General features: G+C 38.6%; 1 long non-coding RNA gene across 1 annotated transcript in view; it reads left to right on the top strand.

Annotated features, from left to right (window-relative positions):
• LOC131087727 (uncharacterized) overlaps positions 1-20,816 on the top strand; it is a 33,015-nt gene extending 12,199 nt beyond the window's left edge. The window contains exons 3-4 of the long non-coding RNA XR_009114907.1: positions 17,860-18,307; positions 20,053-20,816. This is a non-coding gene — a long non-coding RNA (uncharacterized LOC131087727). The remainder of the gene's footprint in view (positions 1-17,859; positions 18,308-20,052) is intronic.
• The last annotated feature ends 5,355 nt before the right edge of the window (positions 20,817-26,171 follow it).

Below are 26,171 nucleotides of genomic sequence, written 5' to 3'. Positions count from 1 at the left end.
AAAAAAAATTTGGTTTTGTTTTTTAATTTTTAAATTAATCAGAGGCATCCTCAGTGCATGAAGTGGAACAGTTTAGCTCTCAAGCAGTTATGATACAGGTATCCAGATGAGGCAGCAGTCACAAAGATGTTATTTCCTTGTTATGTCATGATCATATCACGTACCTGTCTCATCTGTAAATAGAGTATTAACCACCATAAACCTTCAGGAGCTGAGAGAAAACATGGTGAGTTCCCAAAGGTGCAAGTGGACTTGTTTGTGTTTATAAATAAGCCACCAAACTGATTAAACAGTTACTCCATCAGTGTCTTGGCCCTTCTTTTCTCCATCTGGTGGGCAGGCAGGCAGAGTAAATATATGCCATGTGTTTGTTTTCTACAAAATGAGCTGTGTTAGTATTTCTTGTCACTATGAGGTGGTACCTACCAACCATACCAAATATATTGATTGACGTTAAAAAATGAGGAGTTACCAGGAACACAATGACATGCCACCCAAAGCACAGCATTTTATTAAAGGACATGGCAGCAAACCATAATTTTTATTTAAAAAAAGCTCAATTACAGACTTTAGAGAAAATTAAATTTATCGTTGAGCCTCAGTGTTTTGAAGCTACCAGTTGATTCCTGGAAGTGACTTTGAAATGAGTTTTGGGAAATCATTTTAGTATTGACTTGGGCCATAATGGTTGGCTGTTGCTTTTTTGTATAAGATTGATTAAATTACTCTGAACAAGCTCCAAGTACGTGTCCCTCTCTGAGGCCAATTGTGAATATAACCATAATACACTCTCTAAAACATATTTCAGAAAGTAAATAATCTCTAAAACTGGAAGAACATCATTGCACTTTCCAAGACTAAGCAAATGAACTTGGTTCCTTGTCTCAACATACATCACTTCTTTTTTTAATGCTTCCTGCTTCCTCTAGTTTCAAAAAACTGGGGTTATTTGCTAGATTTTCTCTGTGCACTACAATAGGAGATAATTTTTGACAAGGCCTTAAAGAAAGAACTAGTTAAGAAATAAGTGTATAATATGAGATTCCATTTTATCATTGTCTAATAAGAACTGCCAGTTGTTCTACTGATTTCAGCCTTTATCTCCCCTCTGAAATGTAGATATTCCTTCATACATCAGCAAACTCAAGGGACTTCAGAGCCATGTTGTAGCAGGTTCTATACAAGCACATGGGAATGAATGATGTTAATCTAAAAAAAGTTTGAAAATTAATGCCATATATGTGAAGATAAGACTTACCCACAGCTGCTGAGTGGGCCTGGTCTGGAGGCAGAAGAGGAACCCAGGTCTTTGAAGACCCAAACCCTATCCAGTGAGCTCTGCTCCCAAAACACTGGCTGCTCTGAGTTTTTATCAAATCTAAGGTATGTACTTCAAAAGCCAAAATTAAATGACAGTGAGATACATCACCAAGAAAACCCCAAGAGGTCACTGGTGCATGGTTGCCACAAAGCCAGGAACAAGAGAGACAGCAAGTGACAGCTAAAGAATAGGAGCCAGAGGAAGGAAACAGCAGAAGTTTTGGGAAGAATTTAATGTGATCAGCTCCACAGAAAGATTCTTGAATGGCGACATGGCATTTTCAGGCAAGATTCAAGAAAAACAAGTTTGTGGGAAACAACCTTCCAAAGAACAGCCTGCTGCACTTCCCAAATTGTTCTGAGTTCCCATCTGAGATGGAGTAGGCTGTTTGGGGAACAAAGCTCTTCTAAGGACATCCGGTTCAATAAGGGTAAGGATTTCTAGGGTGCTGATATGAAGAATTTCTCTTTGCCTGGCATGAGTTTCCATGCTAGAGGTGCTGCACTGGGATTTAGGCCAAAAGGTCTGGGCAAGCTTTGGTTGAGAGGCAGATGAGGTTGGCTTGCAAAGGTTGAGATTTTCTGTTCTTCTTAAGTGTCTTTAACTCCTGCTGACAAGAGAAATGTGAGTCCTCAGAGGCCTTGAGTAAACAGGAAACCTGCAGGGAGCAGGGTAAGCTGGAGTTGGAAGAGTGAGTAACTGCAATATCCTCTAATTGCTTCCAAAAATGCTCTCCTTCCAGTAGTCTCTTGTTCAAGGCAAAAATGTTTGGGTACAACTCAGGGGGGGAATTGTTATCTACTTCAACAGCAGAATCTATTCTCTATTTCAGTACCTGGTGTGAAAGTTGTTTGCCATTCTTCTTGGCCTCACTTTCTTTCTTGCTGAATTAGACCCTTTAACAAGACCAAGTGATGTGTGTTCTATACAGAAAACTTTGAAATGAAGCAGGATTGTTGTACCTTGTTCAAAGCCTCCTTTCAGGGAAAGCTTGACTAACACAGGGAGGCTTCCGAGAAATTTGTCCCCCAAACTGTTTTTGTGAGAAAAGAGTTTATTGTTTCTTTGATTGTTTGTTTTAATGTTTATTGTGTTTTCATTTCAAAATATCTGCTTTTCTTTTTAATATGTGCCTTGCCCACAAATATTGCTATGAAGGAGCCCAGTATTATGGTCAGCTTTACTCTACAGTGATCCAGGGAGGAACAACAGATGTTTCAATGACATTCTTTAGGTGTATTTTTCTGGTTACTAGGAGTCATTTCAATAGAGGCACTGCAATATTCAGCATGCTTTGCTCAGAGCCTGTGCCTGCCATGGGAGATCATCCAGCTCTGTGGCTGTGAGAGACAACAGAAAAGCAAAAGGAATAGAAATAAGAGAAGGAAAGAGGATAAATGTAGGCAAGGAAAGCTCAGAAGAGGCATTTCTAGTTCTTTAAGGGATTTCCAGTGCTTGATCTGTGGAAAATTTTCATCCACATCCAAACTGGGCAGAAATTCCTTTCAGGAAATGCCATCGCTGACCCCCAGCAGCTGAGATAGCACCATGGGCCAGGCTGCACCAGGGACTGGGATCAGACATTAAATAACACACAGACCTTACTCTGAGGAAGAAAGCTGAATAATAGGCTGGATATCTTCCATTTTTGTACTTCTGGCAGTGTCCTGCTAATGAAGGTAATGAATGGCTCAGGCAGGATAAAATATCAGCATGTGCAGATAAATATTGCTTGGACTTGTGGCAAGAGGCATGTAAGCGATAGAAGTTTAATTTCTGGTTAAACTATAGCTTTTTTCTGGGCAGAAGAAGCAGGAAGGGTATTTCAGAAGGCAGCTGAATGTGTCCTGTGTTTTTACTCTCTTTTGCCATTTAGTCATTCACTCTTCGACCTTCCCCCATAACTTCCCATTATTTAATTTTTCTAGGCAAAATCTGTGATCTTAGCCAGAGTCACTCCCTGGTATTCTCTTTCCTCTTCAGAATTTTCTTATTTTCTGGAGAACAGCTTCTCAGTCTTGCCTTTTCATACCAACAGCATGTCACTTGCTTGGAGTTAATGCTCAGCAAAACCAAGGCTGCAAATACTCATTCCGTATTTAAAGGATGTGTTTGAAAAGATTAAATAACATAGAACTTGGTGTTGCTCAGCCCAAACAGGCACTGTATAAACCACTGAGACACCCAGGAAAGGGTTTTCAAAAATTCCACCAGAAGGTAGGGATATTTCCAGAGGAACAGTGCTCAGGTTATCAATTCCAAAGCTTTTCATTAAGACCAAAATTCCTAAATGCTATCTTTGTCTTTGAATACCTTTTGCCTTAGCACTCAGTGGTTATGACAGCCACTAAAGCAGTTCTGTGCTTAACATTTTGCTCCAAAATCCACCTTAAATATCTAATTATGAGAGCCCATAGGAATTATGCACTTTAATTTGCTTAGATCTAAAAATGAATACCATTTACATTTCCACCACTGAGGATACAAGTTCTCCAGTCTTTAGTCAATGCCACTGTTAAATATACAAATCAGACATGTTTGAAAAATGAAAAAAGCCCCCACCTTGGAATGTTAGTTCAAGCATTTTTTGTCAAATCTAATACTTACTGCTTGCCTTTATTAGCTATTAACTGAAAACTCCTTAGAATATGTCAGCAGAGATATTTATTGCTGTTAACAGCATTACATGGGATTCAGCATCTAAAAGCTCTTAGCCTGCACTGTGTGCCAGAAATGTGGGAAAGAACAGCTGGAGAGAATTTTGTGGAGCTGCTTGTTTGAGGGTGGATGCAATTTTAATTCTGGTGTCTTGTCCTCAGTAATGAGAGAGGTTTTGTGGGTTGAGTCACAAAAAGGAAATAATAGTCTTTGTTTTACTATTGTGGCAAGTGTCAAACCTGGTGAATAATGCAGATAATTTTTTGGAAATTTGAAGTGGAGACTAATGTATGTTTAATGTCAGCTCCACTGTTTTCCTTCTTTGTTACTCTGCACAAGTGCCATAGTGTTTCTCAGAAGTAATAAAAGGTACAGAACAAGGTCTTGAGCAAGGACTGAGTACAGTTTTTATCTTGCACTTGTGGCTCTTTGGTTTTAAACTCATTTTATATATTTCCTAAGCAAAATAAACTGATCACAGTCTTCAGCCTTTTGGGGTTGGTTTCTCCTCAGTTGTATCTTTAAATATTTTATGGAGTATAGATTTAAAAGGTACTCTTACTATCAAAATCGTAATTATTCCATCTCTCATCATCTTCTTTTCTCTCTCTCTTTTTTGGAAACAAAAGAACAAATGAAAGATGTAACTTATTCCGTCTTTATGCAGAGATGTTTGTTAAAACTCCTGTTGTTCTTGATGCTTCTCAACTCCTGCCAATTTTTCTACAGTTTTTTGTTTAGGTTTTTGCTTTGGTTTTTTTTTTCAAGATACTTTAGTCCTGAGTGATGTCCTCTGGATGAAACTTTTATCAGTGCCCAGCACCAAAGAATAAAATCTCCCATGTTTTTTATGTGCCAGTGGTGTTACCAAGGAGCAAGATGAGATGTGCACAGCCCTGCACTGTTCACAGGCACTTCAGCTCTGTTCTCTTGTGATCCTGAGCAGCACATTGCCACTTGCCCAAAGTCATCTCCTTGAATCTTGACCATCTTTCCAATTTATCAAGACCATTTTGAATCTTAATTCTGGCTTCAAGAATGCTGTCACCCTTGATGGTTTAATGTACACTGTAAATTTTACATGAGTACATCTTCCATCATTTAAGCTAATGAAAACACTGGCAGGCCTCTATCTGATATACCTGCCTACCTTTAGATGAAGTATAAAATCTTCTGGGAAAGTGCATTTTCAGACACTTTGGTACTATTGTGGATTTGTGTGAATAGATATTTTTTCATCTAGATTTTATGAATGCTGGATTCTCAGGGTAAATAGAGATGCTCCCTTTTGCATCTATCCTCTAAACAGTTATTTGGCCTAACAATATATTGAGTCTGTTGTGGATTTTTTTTTTTTTTTTTTTACTTCAGGTGCTCAGGAATAAAATATTTTAATGAAATCCCTGAGTATTTTTGTTACAAAGTCTCCTGTCTGATTTCTGTGCCATGGTTGCAGCAAATAAGATGGAGGGCTTGAGGGTTTTACTGTTGTGCCACTTTAGGTGATTGAAGATATGAACAAAAAATGTTCAAAGTGTCTGTATAACCACCCACGGAAGAGGCTTAATGCATTCATTCAGGCTGCTTTCCTGAGAGTTAATTTACATTTCATATATTTGAGAGTCTCACATGGAAAGATATTTTTATGATGATTTTTAATACAGTAATTTGATGAGATCATAAAGATTTACTTTGGAAGGATTTATAATTAATTTCTGCATATAAAGAAGGCATCATTCCACAAGTGTGAAATTTATATTTATTTGTTCCCTATAATATTTCATGAAGGAGACAGAAGAATAGGCACAATTAAAGAGCCATAGGATCTTCTGGTCTTTTCTCTCCCTGTCTTGTGACTGCTACTAAAAAAATTTCAGTGGAAAATCTGTGAAGAAGGAGACAGAATCCATGTCTCTTTAAGAAGCAAGAATTAAATTATGAAAAAAATCCTGGATTCCATACACTGTGTTAAACTTCCTCTCGTCCTTTCCATGTTAATTTATATTCTACCCTGTCCTAGATACAAGATCTTTTCCCCAAACTGCCTTCAATAATACAGAACATTGTTCAAGGGAAGATTTTGCTTCTTTCTTTCTTTCTGTTGAATGTGTGATGAAAAATTGGAATAGCAGTCAAGCAAATGCATTTTTAGGAAAATCTTGTGGGGGTTGGAGGACCAGGCATTGAAATCCACCTGAGTCACTTCCTCCTGCCATGTCAGGTGTCCTCAGGAACCCAGAAAGTCCTGCTGAAGGCAAAAGCTGCTTCACTGGTGTACCACATCTGTCTGGGGCATCATCAGAGGAATTCCTGACAAATCTTTGGGGGAAGGACAAGATAATTAAGGAGCTGACTTTGGGATGTGAGCTGTTAACTTGCGCTCTGAGCTCAGAGGAGCAGGAGACTTGTAAATGTCACCATCAAACCAGATATTTATTAGTAGGAGCTGACACACTCCAACTTCCCAGTAAATGGTGAGAAAATATTCCCTGTCACTTGAGACTTTTGAAACTGCAGCAGATTGAACATGGCCTGAAAAAAAGTCCTTTTGAGCTGAGTGCTCTTATAAAAGGGGCGGGGGGGAGTGATAAGATGAGCAGGTTTGGTCTTTCCCTCCTGATTCTGCCCTACTTTCCTGCCACCACCTCCAAGAGACTATTGGTTGTTTCTACAATCAAAATTGTTTCCAAGGCGCTGTGGAGTAAGTGGGACACTTGACTTACACAGTAATGAGTATTGGCCAAAGAGCAAAATAATGGGAACACTTTAAAAAAAATAATATTGACTTTTCCCCTCTCCTTGCTTACCAGCTGCAGACTGTGCCGTGAGGGAAACCAATCACAGACTCATTCCCAAACTGTCCAGATGAAAAAGACCTGCAGGCTACTTTGCTTATTGCCATAACTCTCTGGAATTGCTTCCTGCCATATATCTGAGTACTATATTCAGGCTAATTTGCCATAACTTCCCACTAGAAACCCATTCCATACCCTGATAAATCTCATCTGTGGCTCTTCCCGCAACTCCCATCCTGAAGAACTCAGTTCATGTTTTCATTTGTCCATTTTCATTCTGAATCAGAGATGCTGCCTGAAATATTTAAAGGCTAAGGACCTCAGCAGGCACTGGAGAATGCTGTCGATGCTTTCCCTGTCATTTTCTTTGCTCTGTGGAGGATCTAGCACTGCAATAAAAATTCCAGACAGGCAAGAAAAATGATCCATATTACTGGACAATCTGCTACCCTTATCTCCTGCAGATCATGACCTTTTTACCTATAGCTCAGGAAAGCATTATTTAAAAAGTACGAAAGGAGAAGTGCCTTATTACATAGTTGGTTCTACCATGCTGAATTAAAGAAATACCTTTATAGAATGTAGAGGACAAATTGAATTTTAAAATAATCTTTCAGATATGTATATATTCTCCTGGGTCAAGAGGATGTAGAAATGGTTCAGGCTTTATTCTGCAGTGCAGAAGCCAGCACAGACTCAAGTACCCTACTTTGTGTGGTGCCATTTCATCACTCTTGCTGAGGGGGAGTTTGTGTAATGTAGGTGTGGCTGTATTTACTGAATTATGACCTCAGAGGTCACAATGGAAGGTAGGACACATCCTCATGAAAATCATTCTCCAGGTGCTCAGCATTTCCATTGGGTACTATATATTACCATATCATCCCTTTGTGACTCAGGAATGCTCATATCTGATTCTGTGAATGCTCATTTATCTGTTTCACCTTGTCCATGACACCTCACTTAGCCCACACTGAAATGAATGGAAAGTTTTTCTGTCCTTTAGAGGGGAATTGAATCAGACTTAGCTAGAAGAAAAAATGAGGTTCAGATTCAAAGATATTGAGGATAGGAGCATAAAAGTCCTTGGTTAGAAGATATTTTGAATTTTTTTCTTATATTGCAGCATTAATTTTGTATTGAAACGAAAACATTTTTCCATTCTCAACCAGATCTTTGAGCTCTTCTTCAGCTTATTTTCCAATACTGCAGCTTTAACACAGGTACTGAATCCTGCTTGTACATCTTTTAGCAGGAACTTTTGTAAGTGTCACTAAAACATAAAGAATCTGAGCTAGTGGTGATGAAGGTGTGCTGTTTTGGAAAAAATAGCACATTTTTGTGTGTGTATTATCACTTTTGAGCCCTCTCTTGGTTATCTCTCTTTGTTTCACACAAGGATGGTATTAGTAGCCTGGAGCAATCTCTTTGTGCCCTTTCAATCAGAAACACTTCTTGATTTGTATACTTATGTAGCACAGGCCACACTGAAGTGAGAATTTATTTCCTGAACAAAACAGATTTAATGTGAAAGGTGATCCTCAAAAGCTTCACAGCTCCAGTTGCCTTGGATAAGCCCCAAGAAAAGCAGCTGCTCTCTGAGTGAGTCTCCCACGTCTCAGAGCTGCAGACGAGGTGGGCAATGTTCTGTGCACAGCCCCCTCTCCTCAAGGACAATGCACATATTACAAGTACTAAAGGAGGATTAATGTGAAAAACAATAAACCCAGGCTTTCACTTCCTCATTCTGCATGGCATTGTTGTTCTGAGAATCTGCCCAGCACAGCCTTCAGTTCCTGCCCCTCACTAAGTATATTCTCTCTCTACCCACCTTTAACTTTGCAATCCTATGACTCTCATAAAGCCATAAGCTTTCTAAACTTCATTGTGTTTGTAGGGAAAAAAAATAACAACAACAACAAAAAAGAAACAACATCAGTAAAATATTCACCATCTTTTAGACCACGTAAAAGAATATGGCAATAAGAATGTTTATTGGCAATTTAAGACTGTTATTACATTTGTTCCTAAATTAATGCATGCAAAAATAGAGGGAAGACAGAGTAAGTAGCTTATTGTTTGGAGTGCTGAGAGCTGCCTAAAAGGACATTGTGCTGAGAATACTCTGCAACAGGAAAAGGAGACCCAGAGGCAAACAGCTATTATCTCAAGTAATCTTCAGTGAAGAGGATGTGTCTGTGAAATAACTTTTGAAGACCTTGGGTAATTCAATCCCTCAACCTCTGCTCACCAAGCTACTAGATCAGAAGAGAAATGTTCATAAACCCTTTTGAAGTGCACCAAAACATATGGAATATGGTGAATGAAGGATGGGTTAGTGTGTGACCTAATGATGAGATGAACAAAAGAGGGGAAAAACATTGCACCACCTTTTTGCAAGTTCCATTTATCCATGAAATAAAAATTGCATTTGTATTTGCATTTCCATTACACAGAATTGCTATCTTCTGATTTACCAGTACAATGGTATTGTTTTATTTATTTAAACTGGATGGTTTGCTTTCCACAGTATGACCAGCTGTGAGAAAAATAGGATTCAATAATGTGAACATTTCACAGTAAATAAAATACATTAATACAACAATATAAAAGCTGTGCTCAGCAGTTTCTCTAGGACAAAGTCTGTTCTAGAACTATGCATCCAGCTTTCTAAACACTTGGAGAACTATAAAGGCTACGTCTTGTTGTGTGAAGTAATACAAAAATATATAGAATTTCTGCTTAGGATTCTGCTAACTCACCTCTCCCCATTTGAACAGTTACATGTTTAATTGTCTGTTTCAAGCAGAATATTTCTGCATCTCTATTTCTTGCTCATATTCATTACTGTAAGCTTCTCTGTAAAATCTTGCATTCTTGAAGGAAAGCAAACAGTGAAGTTATGCCTTAGTTTGAAGGGTAGCAAAACCAAAATGAAAATTAAAACATTTGCCTGCTTTTAATGCCCCCAGTAATCCTTTTTCCCCTTGACTACTTTGTAACAGCTGCAATCTTTCTGATCCAGTATAAAGGAAAAAGAAAACCCTCTTGAAAATGCAGTGCTTGATTTTGGATAAGTACCTATTTTTCCTCAGAAATTACTTAACTGTTCATATGTTCATAAAACCACCTCAAACACTTAAGTTAAAAAAACCCACACATTGTGTTTGTAACTCTTTATATTATTCATTGCAATGGGGTAGTTCAGGATGATGAAATCAAACATTTAATCTCATTGTGAACTTATGTACATAAAGTGTTAGTTAGAGTGATATATAGGTATAACAGTGTTTTATTATGAAGCATTTTTGAACTCTTTTTTAATAGATAACACTTAAAATGATTGAAATTTTAAAAGCATTAATATTAAAGTCAAGCCATGGCTGACATTTTTTGAGAATATATTTCTGCACACTTCCATAAGCATCTGGAGCATGGAGCCATAAGCAAAATCTGTGGCAGAAAGGGATGGCAATCACTGTCATATTTTGTTTCTCAATAAAAATAAAAAGCACTCATACATTCTACACCTCTCATTTCTACAGTGCACACACACTGAAATACTCTCTTTATCTTTCTTGAGAGATACATTTTACCTGCTGTATACATCTAGGGTGAGATAAATGCATAAATTGAACAAAAAAATACTGTAGCTATATTTATATTTAGCAAGACAACTACAGCCTGCATCCTCTGCTGATGACAATTAGTATGAAAGAGTAGAAATTATAGCAAACAAAAAACTTCTTGCACATTATGCATGAGCATCGAGCTGATTTTATTCTAATGTTCCCCGACATCCTCACAGCAGTCAGAAAGCTTGAAATGATTAAGCATAACAAAGATCTAAATACTATTTTTTCTTTTCATGCCACTGGTAAATTATAACCTTAAAAACATTTGGAATTTCATTGGTGCCATTATTTGATGTTCTTAAAAAAACCCTGAGGAATTTACATATCCAGTTCTAATTATATATGATCTTTAATTCTATTTTCGTGCATAAAAATAGAAGCTTTGCATCACCTCTTCTGCAAGGGTGAAATGTAGATTTTCTTCATGTTATTGTGTTTAAACACCCCTTAAGTCAGAGCAGAATGGATGCTTGAGCACAGCCTTGAGCTGGGTAAGAGATGGCTCTGCTTCCTTTAATGCTCCTGCAGTTGAGATAGGTATCCTCAGGTGTGGGTCTGGACTCCAGGTTTTGGTTTTTGAGTTTTTGCTGGTTTTTTTGGTTTTTTTTTTTTTTTTTTTTTTTTTTTTTTTTTTGCAAGAAGCAACACAGCAAAGGTTGTAAAGCACTCACTTTGAAAATCTGAGACTTCCTGCAACAAATACTTTTTTTCCCCTGTTGCAGTATCCTCCTGCCCAATGATTCTTCTGCTGACAGTAAACTAAATATTGAACAGCCCTTCAAGGGGTTTGGCACTTTACTTCTGAGCTTTTCAAGAAAATTATAAAATATCTAATTATTTGAATAATCAAGGCAATGAGTATTTGATCACTAACATCAAAGATAAAGCTGAGGTATATGCTTAATATTGCATTACTCATAACACAAAGAAAGTTATAATTCCCTTGAAAATGTGTTTTTTAAAGGTTATTTGGAACAGTGGAATGGAGAAATACTGGGAATTAAATTATATATATTTATTTAATTATCCAAGACTTGCCATTGTGTCATTTGCCAAGCTGTTGGACGAAAGAAATCATGGTCAATTAAGGACATTAACTTCAAACTTGGATACAATACAATAATGATCTGAAGTCCAACTAGACATTGTGAATAATATTCATTTTTACACACATATATTTTTATTATTATATTTCTTATTACTATTTTTTATAATAATCCAGGCGTGGATGCTGGATTATCTGTTTAGTGTCAATGAAGTAATTTTGGTTTTGTTTCTGATGGAGATACACTGAAAAGTAACCACGGAACATTATCATTGCCACTCCCTGGTCATTCCTGCTTGCCTTTCTCTTTCCAGCATCCTAAAGAGAAGCCAATTTAGTCCTGATCTCCCCTTTCCCACACCATTCCTCAAGGCTCAGCACCCCAGCTAGCACTGATCATTAAAAATGCACTTTGACTTTGATGTGACCTAATGCTCAAGCTGGAGCCAGCCAGAAAACAAAGCAACCATTTCTATTTTAATATTTCAAACATACCTTAAGCAGTTTGGAGATCTTCCATCAAAAGCAGTTGCTGCCTAGAGAGCCACTGTCAACTTTATGAAGCCTTGTGCCATGACAAGTTGTTCCTATCAAGATGCCCATCAGATTTAATTAGCTGGTTGCCGATAATTAAAACTATTAACTACTATCTATTGGGACACAGGGAACTGCCAAGGCAGAAAGGCCACTTGATTGCACTTGGGCTGATTGAGGAGTGTGGGTTTGGACCCTTTCCTCCTTCTGCAGCCCCTGGAACAAACCCTGGTTAAAAAAAACCAAAGTGGCTCCCTCAGGTGTGTCCAGGTACAGGATTTCAGTCCTGAGTTTGCCACCCACCCCTTTTGCTGAGGCAGAGCAATGAGTGCCACACTGCACAGAGAGAGCCCAGCAACATGTTTAGAGTTCAAACCCACTTCCCAATCCCTCTTTTTACACATTTCACCAGTTTCTCCTTCACTTTGTTGTGTGTGTTTCCACTGGTGAGATCTCAAGTCATGCATCTCCCACTCACATTTAATCTTCTTTGTTAGTTAGATCCTGAGTACACCAAGCAGGACTCTGAGCTTCATTTATTCACAGAAATGTTATGTATTTTCAGCAATATATCTGAACATTTTCTGCTGTGAATGTCCTCCCTGTGCAGTGCTCAGGTGTCTGAGTGATTGCCCATGCTCTTTAGTGGACTGCAGACATCCTGGTATTAATCTGAGTAACTGCTCACCACTCATATTCTCAAGAACCCCATCACTTCTGCTGCACAGCAACAATATTTGGGCTTTTGACTTTCTGAAATGCATGTAGCAATATTTCACACCACGTGCTAACCCATAACTGCAGAAAACAGCTGCAGTTATGCACTTAAAAAAAAAAACAAACCCAAAACTTCTGTGTTTAAAAGCGACTTGTGGTCATTTTTTGGAATAAATTTTAATGGAAATGAAAATTCATAGCCCCCCATAGAATATAAATCTTACCATACCTTCTAAAAATTTACAGCTGGACAAAGAAAGCCAGGTCATTGCCTCATTGCCCTTAGTGACATCAGGACAGTGGTTTGTGGCAGTGTCATTTGGCCACCAACCCTGTCTCAAAATAGATGTGAAAGAAGGAAGAAGGCCAGCTGTGTTATGTTGCCCACATTGTCAGTTTAAAGAATAAAATATTGTGTGGGTTTCATCTCAATTATTAGATCTATAGTGGATAAATGATCCAAGTGAAAGGCTAAGGAGATGAAAGGAGGTTTATTTACCCAAAGAGCTCTCCAATTCTATGATAGTAGAATTCTTCATTGTAAAAAAACCCCACACTTTCATCTGAGGAACAATAGCACAAATTGCAGATATTCACTAGCAGAGACAAAACTTACTTTAAAAAAGGCAACACAACTACTATTATAATTTCTGCTGTTAAGAAATATTTTAAATTGTACTTGTTCCCAAACCTCCACTTGGAGATCAAAGACCAACTTTAACAAGAAATTATCTCTTATAAAAAAGAGGCCCAATTCTAAGGAATGCCTAAAATAAAAATGGGCATCCAGACAAAAATCTGTGTACAGTCAACTATCCTAGGGCAGCAAGAGCAACCCTGGAGTTTCTCACAGAGCTGCTGCTGCTCTCTTTTATCTTAGCATACCTTAAAAGCAGCTTTTCTTCCTGTCTGTGCCAGCTCTTCCACAAGAGAAGCTCAGCAGGAATCCTCAGGTTGTGATCCAGCAGCTGCCCATGGACATCTCAGTGCCACAAATCCATTGCTGATGGGAGAGAGGGCCCTGGTGGGGAGAGGAGTGGCAAAGCACAGCATTAACACACCCCACAGAAAACCTAGCCAAAGAATTGTAAGCATTCACATGAGATAAAAAAGAAATTTAAGGTAATTTAGATGTAGCTTGGCTAAAACATAAGGCAGGGAAAGCAGCCAGCAGATATTTTAAGGCCAGGTTTGCAGAGGAAATACTTAGAACGGGAATACAAAGAACTGTGAAACATGGTGTAAATAGGAGAGATCAAATGAATGGAAAATTAACAAAATGTATTTGACAGCAAGGTTGTGTGGCTGCTTCATTGTGATTTTGTGAGGGAAGCACTCCAACCTGTTTCACTGGGTGCAGTAAAACACAAAACGAGCCGGGCAAAAGCAGAAGAAAATGTACTGCAGAAAATGTAAAGTGCAGTGGTCAGAGGTGCAGCATGAGAGCATTTCCATCCCTTATGTACCATTTTCTGACTGTTGTTTCACTGTGATTCTTTTCTTTTTTCCCTCCTGGAGCCACTAATGTCCCATCACAAAGTGATCCCAAGCCTTGGGACAAACATCCAAAGATCTGCTTGGAGCACTGTTACCTCTGTAATTTACCTGTCTGTGCCATTTGTACCAAAGTCCTGCCTCTGGAAGGAGCCAGCAAATGGGGTTAGGTCCTGCAAGAAATAGCCAGAACTGCTCTGTGATAAAATATAAAAATGCAACCCAGTCCTGAGAATGTATATAATTTCTCTAGTCTATTTTCATAATTGCATAGAAAATATTCTTGAACATTTCAGGTAGATTATTAGAGAACACTTAATTTATGCTGCTAAGTACTGCCTTAAAATACTTTTACCAGTCTTCAAAATGACAAACACCTGTCTTATCATTCTCACCAAGAATAGGTTTTCACAAGACCATAATAACAAAATGATAATTTGTGAGGTTCTGAAAGAAAATGGGAGTAGTAAAAATCCTTACAGAATTAATGTTTTAATATCCCAATATCACTATAGTTTAAGAAGAATGAGGTTTTGAGAATGAACTTAAAGCATAAATCCCTAGAAGAGACTTTCAGAAGCCTAACACGTAAGTATTTAATTTTTAAAAAATCAGTTGTAAGGTTTTAAATGTCTTTGTCAATAGAAAAGCAAGGAGAGGATGTAAGCACACACTAATACAAACAAGAGCAGCTCTGCACTGGAGATATTTAGAGAACAGAATTCTTTGCCAATGTTCAAAGTCCAAAATTGTTCCATTCAGCATAGCAGTTTTATTAAAAACCCCTCAAATTAGACAATGGTTGATGCAAAGATCCCCCTTTGTGGAAGGCAGACTAGATGCTTAGTGAATCCTGGCTGTTTCCAGATGCAGGGATGATTTCCATGAGACTTCAATTTCTGGGAAATAGGGTGGTTTATCTCAAAAGAAGACTGTTTGTCTGATGAGGCCTGACCAGCCCATTTCTGCTTCATTTCTAAAGGAGGTTGCCTAACATTGGTGATTGTTTTATTTGCATAAACTAACATAAAAAGAAAATCAAGCTTCTACTTAAAAAAAAAAAAAATAAATTGCATAACTGAAAGCAAATGGTCAGTTGTGTAGGAAATGGGCAGAATTTTCTGATGGTGAGTCAGAAGTGCGTGCACCATGGCATGGAAAGAGATGCAGCCACTGTGGCTCAAGTGTAGCAAACACAGAGCTCCTGCAGCATCACCAGTTTGTGTTTCACAGCAAAAGCCAGGCAGGAGACACTGAGCTGTTTGATGGCTCACTGCTGTGCTCAGCCCGGGCTGCCAGACTCATTCAGAGCAACCTGGGTGTCACTGGCAGGTCCAGAGGTGCAAATTGCAGCAAAAAGCTCCTCAGTTTGTAGAGGTGAAAAGCTATTTCTACCCCAAATCTCTCTTCCTGTGGTGGGCCATGAACACCTGCTCAGCAAGTGAACTCCTGCAGAGTTCAGTGATGTCTCCAGGCTTTGGATCACTTTTATGCACTTGATAAGCAGAAATTTGATCTCTAGACACACCTCGGTTCAAACTACACAGATACTGCAAGGTGAGATGCCATAGTTTCAATTACTTTTCTTCAACTGGGTGTGTGTAAGAGAAAGAGCAAATAAAATAGACAAAACTGCTGTTATTCAGAAGCCACCCTGAGAAACAGGGAGACAGGGAAAGATTAAATGTGACAGGGACTCCCTGGAGGGCTTTGTGAGAGTTAGAGAGGACTTTTTTTAACCCTGGCACATCTGAAACTGAGAATCTGAGGCAACAAAGGAATAACAGTAGTTCAATAGCAGGTAACTTTATTTTTAATTCATCTGAGAAATGCTCTGGAAAACTATTTAAAGCACAGTGGAACAATATACAAATAATACTTCCTTGGACAACAAAAGAAAAAGGAAGGCATGCCTAATTTGTGAGAGGAAATTGCTGGAGAAGCTCAGATAATGCTGTAGCCTTTTGTTGATTTTTCTTAATAGTGACTATAATTGCAGAATGTGTCTATGTGCTATGAATAGATGCTGTGAATGAATTTCAGGTACCCTGCTAGTCAATTTTTCTTACCAACAAATGCACACCCCAGAAAACATTTCCCTGTGTGGCAAGTAGCATTTAATCAATATACTTTGCACAGCTGATGGAATTTCAGTGGGGATTCATTAGAGGCTCCCTTAAATGTGTATTTGGCACGGCTACCAGCCCAGCTGTGGGTCAGTCAGAGGAAGGATGAAGCCAGAGCCCAGCTGGAACACAGGTGTGCTGGAACAGAGGTATCAGAATTCTATCCACAACCAGAATTCCACAGCTGGACAGACACCCATGCACAGAGTTCTCTCTCAGCTTGGAAAAGTGGATGTGGAGCAGAATCTCACAGGTTTTGGTCTCTCCAAAATGAAAGGGGAAGCAGATCCTGTTTAACATGAGAATCGATATTTAGTGACTCTCAGTGACATAAAAACTGAATTTATTATTACCACATAAAACTGACTTCAGATGGCATAGCCACATTTGGTTCAGCTGATAGTCTAAGTAATGCTTCTGCTTAGTTGCCATTGTGCTTGAAGCCTGTCATTCTTCCCAAAAACAGCTGGGCAGTTGGGTGTTGCATGGTCCCAAGTGGAAAGGGAAAGACACTGAGCTTTCTTAACATGACTTGACTGTGAATTTATTTAATTGTGTTGGATTCCACTATTTTCGTGTCCTCTCTGGATGAGTTACTGCTTAATCTGAGTTGAAATCTAAGAAACCAGAAGTGTGAGATGATGCTAAAAATAATTTTTGAGGAATCTGACTGAAAATAACACCCTGTCTTGGTTTAGCAAAGTCATGTCTGGAGAACCGTGCTTACCACCTTTGCCAGGAGCTGAGATGGAGCAGCTGTTGAATGATGATTCTTGGAAAACCACACAATTATTTCAAATAAAACTTCTAACAGTTGTTATTTTAAGGTAATGAAAAAACTTTCAAATAAATTTTCTTAAAACTTTACTGGTTATATTCTTAGTTTTCCTAAGGTCCTTCCTTTTTACTGATAGTTACAAATACATAGAGGCTCTCAGAATAAATCTGCATGGGTCACCTGACTTCAATGGGTTCCTGACAACTGGAAGGAGTTAAATTTCCAGCCTTGTGATTTAGAGCATGAGAAGATCCATGTCAGGTCTGCTTTGGGCCATCAGCCACTCTCCAGCAGTGCACACCAAGGGAGAAATTACAAAGGATAAGACTTTGCAACTGAGGCAGAAATTACATCTACTAAGTCCTCAATGGAGTTTTTTCCTTCCATCAATTCTGCTGCTGGAGTTTTAACCTCAAATATATTTCTGGCTCATAGCCATGAATTTGACTAGTTGTTTAACTAGTCTAACTAAATGGATCATTAAACTGGATGTTGGAAAATGACCTTGTGATTGTCTGGATCCTGTAACCCCAACAGCCCATTTGCTGTCCTTTTGTTCTTCTATTTTGAGAAACAGGGAGCAATTCCTTTCTCCTAATTTCTTTATTTATAATTGCACAGACCTGTGCCATATCACCCCCAGTCATTTGTTTTCCAGCCCTAGGCTTGCTTGGCTGTTTCCTTTGACAAAGGAGCTATTCAATATGTTTGCTCATCCTTCTCCCTGACTGGAGTTCTTTTATTTTCTCTTTCCAGATGAGAAAAGATCTAAATAAATACTACCCAGAGACCTCTTACTTTCTTTGAAGACTGCAGTGATCTTTTTAACAGTGCTGTGTAAAAATGACATATGTGAAATACAATGAAATTTGTCGAGAGTTCCAACGCTGAAGATTAAGTAAATATGATTTTACTCTCTGTACTAAATCTGCTGATGAAGAAGCTAAATTCTGATCAGCAGCAGTTACAGTAACTAGCTCGCCTGCTTCTCTCATGCTTGGGATAATTCTGCCTTGGAGATGCCATTTGCTGATATCTCTTTGCCATGACAGATGTTTAAGCTGATACTTCCTCAGATGACAAGACTGAAAATAGACTTAACTCCATTTGATGGAAACCCCCCAGCATCAATGGAACCAGTGCAGACCTCGAGCCCTTTATCTTGCCTCTCAGACACTACTTTGGCAGCCCCATATATGATAATGTAAGAATAATTGCTTATTACATCTCTGCTGTAGCATACAAGCATTGTGTAATTCAGCATTAATGTCTGACAACCCAGCTGTCATCTTTCCAAAAATACTTGCTCTCTAACTACTGTAGCTGCTGCTGCTGCTTCTACTTCAAACCAAGGCAAGGGATTTTGCTCTGGGCCATTTTGACAGGGTGTTATCTTTTGAAAAGACAGATGTTTGTGCTGCAACTGTCTGGCGGTTTTAAGGCTCATGCACATGTTTCAATAAATAAGTGCTAAATTACTTGCCAGGTTCTGAGTTAAAAGTGGACTTCTAGAGAAATATGTAGGTGAAACCCAAAAGTAAGATGAGCATGCTCACAAAAAACAGTTTCAAGTCACCTTTGAAAAAACATGAAAAGCCAAGAAGCTCTGGCTTAAAGGCTTATGAATGTGAAAAGACACTTAGAATTTATAAAATAGATGGTGGTGTCATTTTCTGCCCTTCTCCATTTCATTTCCCAAGAGAAATACTTCAAAGGGAGGGCAAATAATTCCTCTCCTTATAAGGGATTTTATTATTTGAAGTAGTACGTAGGTCCTTATTGACCCAACTTTGATTTGTAAGCTGATGATGAAATTAATTTGGCCTTTGGTGTAACCACAATTAACTTCTCCAGAAAGGAGGTGATTCCAAGTCCTGCAGTAAAAAAGTCTCTTTGGAAGGAGCAGCCTGGAGCCTTTGTGTTGTTGGAGGCCTCAATTGACTCGTGCCAGCTGAAGTGGATTCCCTGCCTCTGGCTGCTCCTCTGCCCTGTGTGGAATTTCACCTTGGCAGATAAATTATGGAAATTCTCTCTCATCAGAATGACTGATTATTATCTGATAGGGGAGTTTAATTCCTCATTCAGATTCCCCACAATGGACCAAAGAAAGAGCTGGAGAATGGCACTGACTGAACACAGTCCAATAGTCTTTAGAAAGCCTGGTTAACCTGTCACTGCTAAATGAATATGTGTTGTGTCTCTGTGTGCTTTAGACTCTGTCTTGTATTAATAAATAGAAGTAGGATAAACTACTTGAGGTTTAAAACAACTTACAAGGAAATATATGAGACACTTCCCTCCCTGTGGTAATCTGCAATTTCTTCTGAATAAAGAGTGGGGAGGAAGAAAGAGAAAAGAAAAATAGGGATCCCATTTTTTAAAGTATTCTGAAAGAGTCTTCTGCTATTAACTTACCAGAATGTCAGTCTGAGGACTCTGATTCTGGGAAATTTGTTCAGTCAGATCACTTCAAGTCATTCTGGAATCAAAGATAAGCAAACATAGGACAAATAATTCAGAAAATTCATATGAAATGTGGGGAGCCAGTTAAATGTACAGATCTGAAATGTTAAATGTACTCCTCCTCAGGGACTTGCTGTGCCAGCCATGCATCTGCACTGCTCTGCATCCCATCCCCATCCCATATTTCCCCTTCTCCATCTCATCTCCATCCCACATTCACCCCTTCTCCATCCCATCCCCATCCCATCCCATCTCCATCCCTTCCTTCTCCATCCCCTCTCCATCCCTTCCCCAGGGGTTCCCACAGCTCCTCCAGGGATGATGACTGACAGTGTCCCAACAGCAATTCCTAATAATTTTCCAACTTTGACAATTAATAACTAATGATCCCTATATAATCAAATGGGATTTCAGGCCCATGGTTTAAACTCAATTTACTGCACTTTCATAACTGTAATTTTTTTTTCTCTTTTCCTTCCCCTGAAGGCACCCTCTTCATTGAATTCTGGGAGGTGAAGATTAAGCTGACAGATGGTATCAGCAGAAGAATGATCATGAGTTTTAAAAACCTTGATATTTTGGCTTAGTACACCATTTTTCATGCAAATACTGACATGGATATTAGCATCCAATTAAGAAAGTATAAAAGTGTGCCATTCTGTTACAGTTTACATTACAATCATTTAATGTTTCATTAAAAATACTAAGAAGGGCTGCTCTGAAAGGGATAAAAATCAATGATCTATATATCACTTCTGCTGCTTTGCTCTTCTGGCACAATGTGGCAGTGAAAATGGGCTATAAATGTCTTTAAATTATTCTGTTAATCCGAGTTGCTTTTTGAATTTTTTGTGTGCTGTCTTTATCAAAGGATTGATTCATATCAGGACACATTCCCTGGTGTTAAGGGAGTGTTAGTAACATAAAATGTCGACTCTTCTTTCTTTATAGGGTATTTCCAATTTATTTCAATAGGTTAGGTGATGTCTAAACATTCACCCTTTGTTATTTGGACAAGGACTGTCAGTGCAGTTTAAACACCAAAACCACTTGATTGTCTCACAGACAAATGTTTTTAAATGTCCTTTATTTACTGTTTAGTTTTGGTTTTTTTGAGAAAACCTATTTTCTTGACACTTCTACTGAATAATAACACACTCTGTTATTAGAAGAAATTCTCTGACTTGTTGAATATCACCACATTCACATCATGTTTTAAAACTAAGGAATAAATGGAAGGAAATTTCCCAGCCTCAGACTGCTGTGAAGTAATATATGAAATAACCTATCTTTATTATTAAAACCTCAAAATAATTATTTCACAAGAAATCTTTTCTCTGCAAACACTATTACCTAGTTAGCTTAAAATTAAAATAAATTTTGCAATGTCTTAAAAAGTTTTCCAATGAAATGCTTTGAACATTTTGAAACATGTCCCACAATGGCATTGGGACAAGAAAATTCAATATACTATGCTTATTTTCATAAATTTCAGGGATTTAATACGCTAGATTTTGTTAATTTAACCAAGAAAAATGTAATTCAAAAGGTTTCATCCAAGTACATGTACATTAGTTTTCTTCTTTCTCACAGACAGTGAAAAGGCATAAATCTCCTCCTCATAATATCTTTTATCAATGAACAAAATATGACAACAAAAATCATTAAAATCTCATTAAATTCTGGTTTTGTGAGAAACTTTAAAAATTTTGGACATGGAGCCACATTATTTAGTTAATTTTGTAAGTGTTACATCATGAGTAAACCAGGGGCAAAGTTGTATACACTGTGTTCAGAGATAATAAAATAACACAACTGAACCCTTCCCTCACAGACTGACCCTCAGCTTGGGGACAATCACCTGGACAGGTGTCACTTACCCAAATAACTTGATCAGTTTAAAAAGCATTTGAGACTAAAAACCTGTGACAATCCTCCTTCCTGCTTTGTTTTTTTCCCTTCCTATTAAAAGTGAACATCCATCCCAACTTTGTGGCTCTGCAGCTGCTGTATCCAGGCAGGATGGCAAACCCGGATGGCCCAGCCTGGAAAAAAGGCAGTGAAGGTTCTGAGTGCTGGAAATCAAAGAAACTCTGCCTGCCAAACAGAATTGCACCATAAATAGCAACAGCTGGTTGCAAGTATTGCTTGCAGATTGTCTTCTTTATTAGGAGATATCAAAACCTCCAGTGACAATTCATCACTTTTCTAATCCTATTAGCAACAATGGAAAAGTGCCAAGTCGTTTCTCTGAAATTTCCCTCTGCTTTCTTTACATCCTTAAAACACCCAAGACTGGAGTACAACCTGAGTCCAAGAACATTGGCTGGCTCTTAGTTGACTGAAAAAACCCAACCTTGTGCTAGAGAGGCTTTGCCAAATTGTTTTAGAGGACAACAGAACACCAGAGTTGAGATTCTTAATTGGAAATGCTGAGGCTTATTTGTTTTATTTCATTTGCACATGGGTTGGTGGCAAGACTGCTCTAAAAGGCCACACTTCACCATAACTCCTGATAGTCATTGTCTCAGACACCAAAATTATTGTAAATGCTTTAAGATCTGAAACACTGCCACAATAACCAGTAGCCTGACTGACTTTGCAAACTCCTCTTGTAAAATTTTCAGACCAGTGTTCATTTTTATGGTTGGTATAAAGGGTTGAATATTGTTTAATTTCATGCAATGGCTAGAAGCTAATCCTAAAAAACTCAAATTCAAAGGAGTTTATCACAGATAGGCAGCCAGCAGGACAGTTTACCTAGGAAAGCAAGGGATACTTTTACACATCAAATCTCTATTTGTCATTTCATTCAAAGAGCAAATATTTCAGACCTATTTTTCCAGAAGGTCAAAATACCATCATCTGAAAAAGCACGAAGCATCAGAACATTTCTTCTGAAGTGAAATATTTTGATATCTTTTCACAACATTGTTCCAGGTTTTTTACCAGTTCCCACAATGTATCATTGGAGGTTTTGTGGAACATTCCAAGAGCCATGTGGGAACAGAGTGTGGATGAGGCAAAAAATACCCCAGCTGTCTATTCTGTAAAAAATAAAGAATTTCAGGATTCATGCTACAACGTGTAGAACCTCCTGTGGTTTTTATTCTTCAGACACAAGGCAGCAGTTTTACAATGTCACTTAAACTAAGTGACCTGCTCTCCTCTGCTGGGATTCAGCCATACAGGACACAGAGAGGGCTGCTCCTCAGCTTGGAGAAAAGGATTTAATGAATACTCACTCTGTGGATCAGCCCAGTGGCAAGAGAGAGAGGTGAGCAAGCAGTGAAAACTTCCAGTGCCTCTTCCCAGATGTGTATGCCATTTATTTACCTCACACTGTATTCTGATATACAAAATTCAAGGGAGAACACATTAGAGAAGAACCAAACTAATGATCTGCAGAGATACTTGTGTTAATGCTATCTCTTTATACTAAAAAGATGGTTTTAGTTAAATGCCTTTGCAGTTCCCTTCCTGGGCACCTAAATGAATAAAAAGGTGAGAATGGCAATTTCATTATTTTAGGGACATATTTACACCTTAACAAAAAAGCTCTTAGGGGGCACAAAACTGAGATGCAAGAGCTTAAATTAATAGGAAAATGTTCAGTGGGTCATGTTTGAAATGAAAATATAAACTGCTATCATCTTCAGCTTAAATAAAAAACCTAAAAATGGCAATGAGATTTATAAAACAGCAGTCAAACTTTATCCCCTCATTGTATCAAAAGTGTGTTTCTGTAAGTTTTCAGGAATAAACCCACAGAAGTGTTTCTTGGACAATCAGGAACTGAGAAATTTGTTTCCATACATTGAATAATGGTTTTCTTTTGTGACAAATATCATCTCTTAAAACAAAACTTCAAGCACATACAGACACCAGCAACCTTGAGCCACCAGTCTGTTTAAAAATTTGGGGCTCTGATCTTAGCAATTTCAAAGGCATGCATTTTTAAGGAAAATTTAAATAAAGTTTATCCTTTGTAAGACATTACTTAAATTTACTTATGAATTATGGAGTGGTCAGGTTCTGGTCTCATATGCTTCTGGACGGTTTTCAGTGCAGTGTCCAGCAAGATGCAACTTCTCAAGACTAACAGAGAAACACAGGAAAATTTCTTCCTCCAGATGGTCCTTCTTAATTTGGCATTTGGTGACTGGAACAAAAAAACCCCTTAATATAACCTTAAAATAAAGAAAATTATGAAATCTGAAGTCAAAATTTAAAGCAATGCACAACACTGAAATATGCCAGCATTTGATCTAAGGATGCTACAGAATTAGCATAGTGAGCATATGTTCATGTTCAAAGATAACAGACATTTATGATAACCCTCCCTAAACTTAGCTCATCTATCATTTACATATTTAAATGTTCCATTTTTTTTTTTAATGAACTAAATCAGGGTCACCTTCATCATTTGTACAGAAATATACACACAGCTTTCATTTATATAAATGTTTAACTACAAATATTGCACCTCAATTTTTAAACAGTAAATCTGTATCAAATTGCTCATTTTCTTAGCCAACAATTTTTGTAATTTATAATTGTATTTTCTTGCTCTGCCTATGTGCCAAAACTCTGTCTGCAGAAATGCTACTTGAATCTTATTCCTCCAGACCTTAGTTGATTATTTGTTGGTTCTGTTTTTCCTTTTCTCAATAATCTTCTCCAATAAACTTCTTAGTGAAGTCCTCCTGGACAGCAGCAATCTAGCTGCTTTAAAGTTTTTATCAGAACTTCTATTTTTCCAGAAAAAAAAATTGGGAACTCATAATTCTAGCACAAGCCATTTCTAATAAACATTTCTGACTAGCTTACTATGAGCCATTTGGTATGGACAGACAAAGAGGGTGACCTACAGCATAAATCTCATATTGCATTAAAAGCACAGGTGAATGCCTAAAAACCCCCAATCACAAAATTATCTCAAGACATTTTGAAAGCATATTAAAAATGCAGATGTTTCTTTCTTTTTCCTTTTATATATGGTACTTGTGGGAACCATGGCGCTCATGAGAATGACACAGGAGCATTCACTATTTTACCTGAAAAGAACAGATTTGAAGTCATGCCTTCCTCCCAAGCAGTTGTGTGGTTTGCTGTGAGCAGTTACCAGGGCCTGATGTAACATTTCAGCTGTGATCATTTCTGTCTGATTTTTGGCTGAAACACAAAGCTGTGTTTCCAAGCTGGCCTTTGCTGTAGACACATTTCCATCCAGAACAAGCTGATCCTTCTGGTTTACTCACCTCCAGCAGGAGTCTGGAATTGGAGGCTGGCAGGGCTGTGTATGGAACTAAATCCTTCTTGAAATTGATGGAAAAAGTATCTTCATTTTTTTTTTCTTTTTTTCTTTTTTGCCTAGTGAGCTGTGATTAGGTTACAAAGGCAAAATTCTCCATCAAGATACAACAAATACTCTTATTAGCATGCATAAATCTCACAGCATTTGTATGAGAAAAAGCTGGACATATACTGAGGTCAATTTTGGAGCTGTGTTTGTGTTCCACATTTAATTACCCTCCACAGGCCAGGGAAGCTTGCCAAGGGCACTGCTGTAGCTTTTTACAGCAGGTTATGTACTTACATTTTATATATGAATATCTAAAGGTACTTGAGGGCACTATTGGAGAAGCAAACTGCATTAGCTGCTGTGCCAGTGGATATGCAGCTTCCATGGCTCCAAACAATGTTTTCTCTTTATTGGGAAGCTTTAAAAGCCCTGCATTCATTTTCACACTTTGGCTACACCACTAAAAACCCCAAAATACAGCACAGAGTGTTGGAGAGTGTACATTAGCTCTGCTATCATTCTTGCTCTTGGTTAAGGAACCCCCCAGGCCATTTGTCAGTGTTGTGAAGCTCCCCCAGCGAGTGCAGCCAGCCATGGCATCCAAGGTGCCAAGTGCTGGGGGTACCTGCCTCCCTAGAAAGGCTTGGGGCAGTGGATGAGCTCATTTCAGGGTTAGAGAAGCATTTTAAGGCTTTTTGCTGTTTCCATCCTCAGTGCCTTGCACTGGCTGCTGGAGGCACTTCCACCCTGCCAGCACTAACGGGGATTAGTTTGATTCCTTGCCACTATGGAGATTAGAAAATACACCAAAGCACATCCCAGGGTTGTGATACCTTCTGTACATGCAGTACCTGGGCTTTCAGAATAAAACAACCCCTCTGTGCTTTTCCACTCCCTCCAGCTCCTGGTCCCCTCTAGCACAGCCCTTGCCATTGCAGTTCTTCCCCTCAGCTCTCGCCTGCCTCTAACTCCACTTTCTCTGTGACCTCCCTGGTTTCCCCCAAAACCTGGGACCCACAGGGGTGGCTGTCCCTGCTCTGAGGTGGGAGCAGAGCAGCCATCCAGAGGGCAGCAGCAGCACGGGGACCACACTGCCTTGGCAGCCCACCCAGGGAAAGCCACTTCAGCTGAGAACAGAGGGACAAGAGCAGACACAGGCACCCAGGGGCTGGAAAAGCACAGGTTTTGTACTCAGTTTCCTGGGAAGGGGCATGTGCAGGTTCCAGATAAGAATCACTGAATCATTAAGCTTGGAAAAGACCTCTAAGGTCATCAAGAGCAGTTATCAACGTTACAGGAT

Source organism: Melospiza georgiana, chromosome 10 (genome assembly GCF_028018845.1).
Source record: "Melospiza georgiana isolate bMelGeo1 chromosome 10, bMelGeo1.pri, whole genome shotgun sequence".
In the NCBI taxonomy this organism is placed as follows: domain Eukaryota; kingdom Metazoa; phylum Chordata; class Aves; order Passeriformes; family Passerellidae; genus Melospiza; species Melospiza georgiana.
The sequence above is the reverse complement of the archived record's forward strand: the minus strand, read 5'-3'. Positions and strand labels throughout refer to the sequence as shown.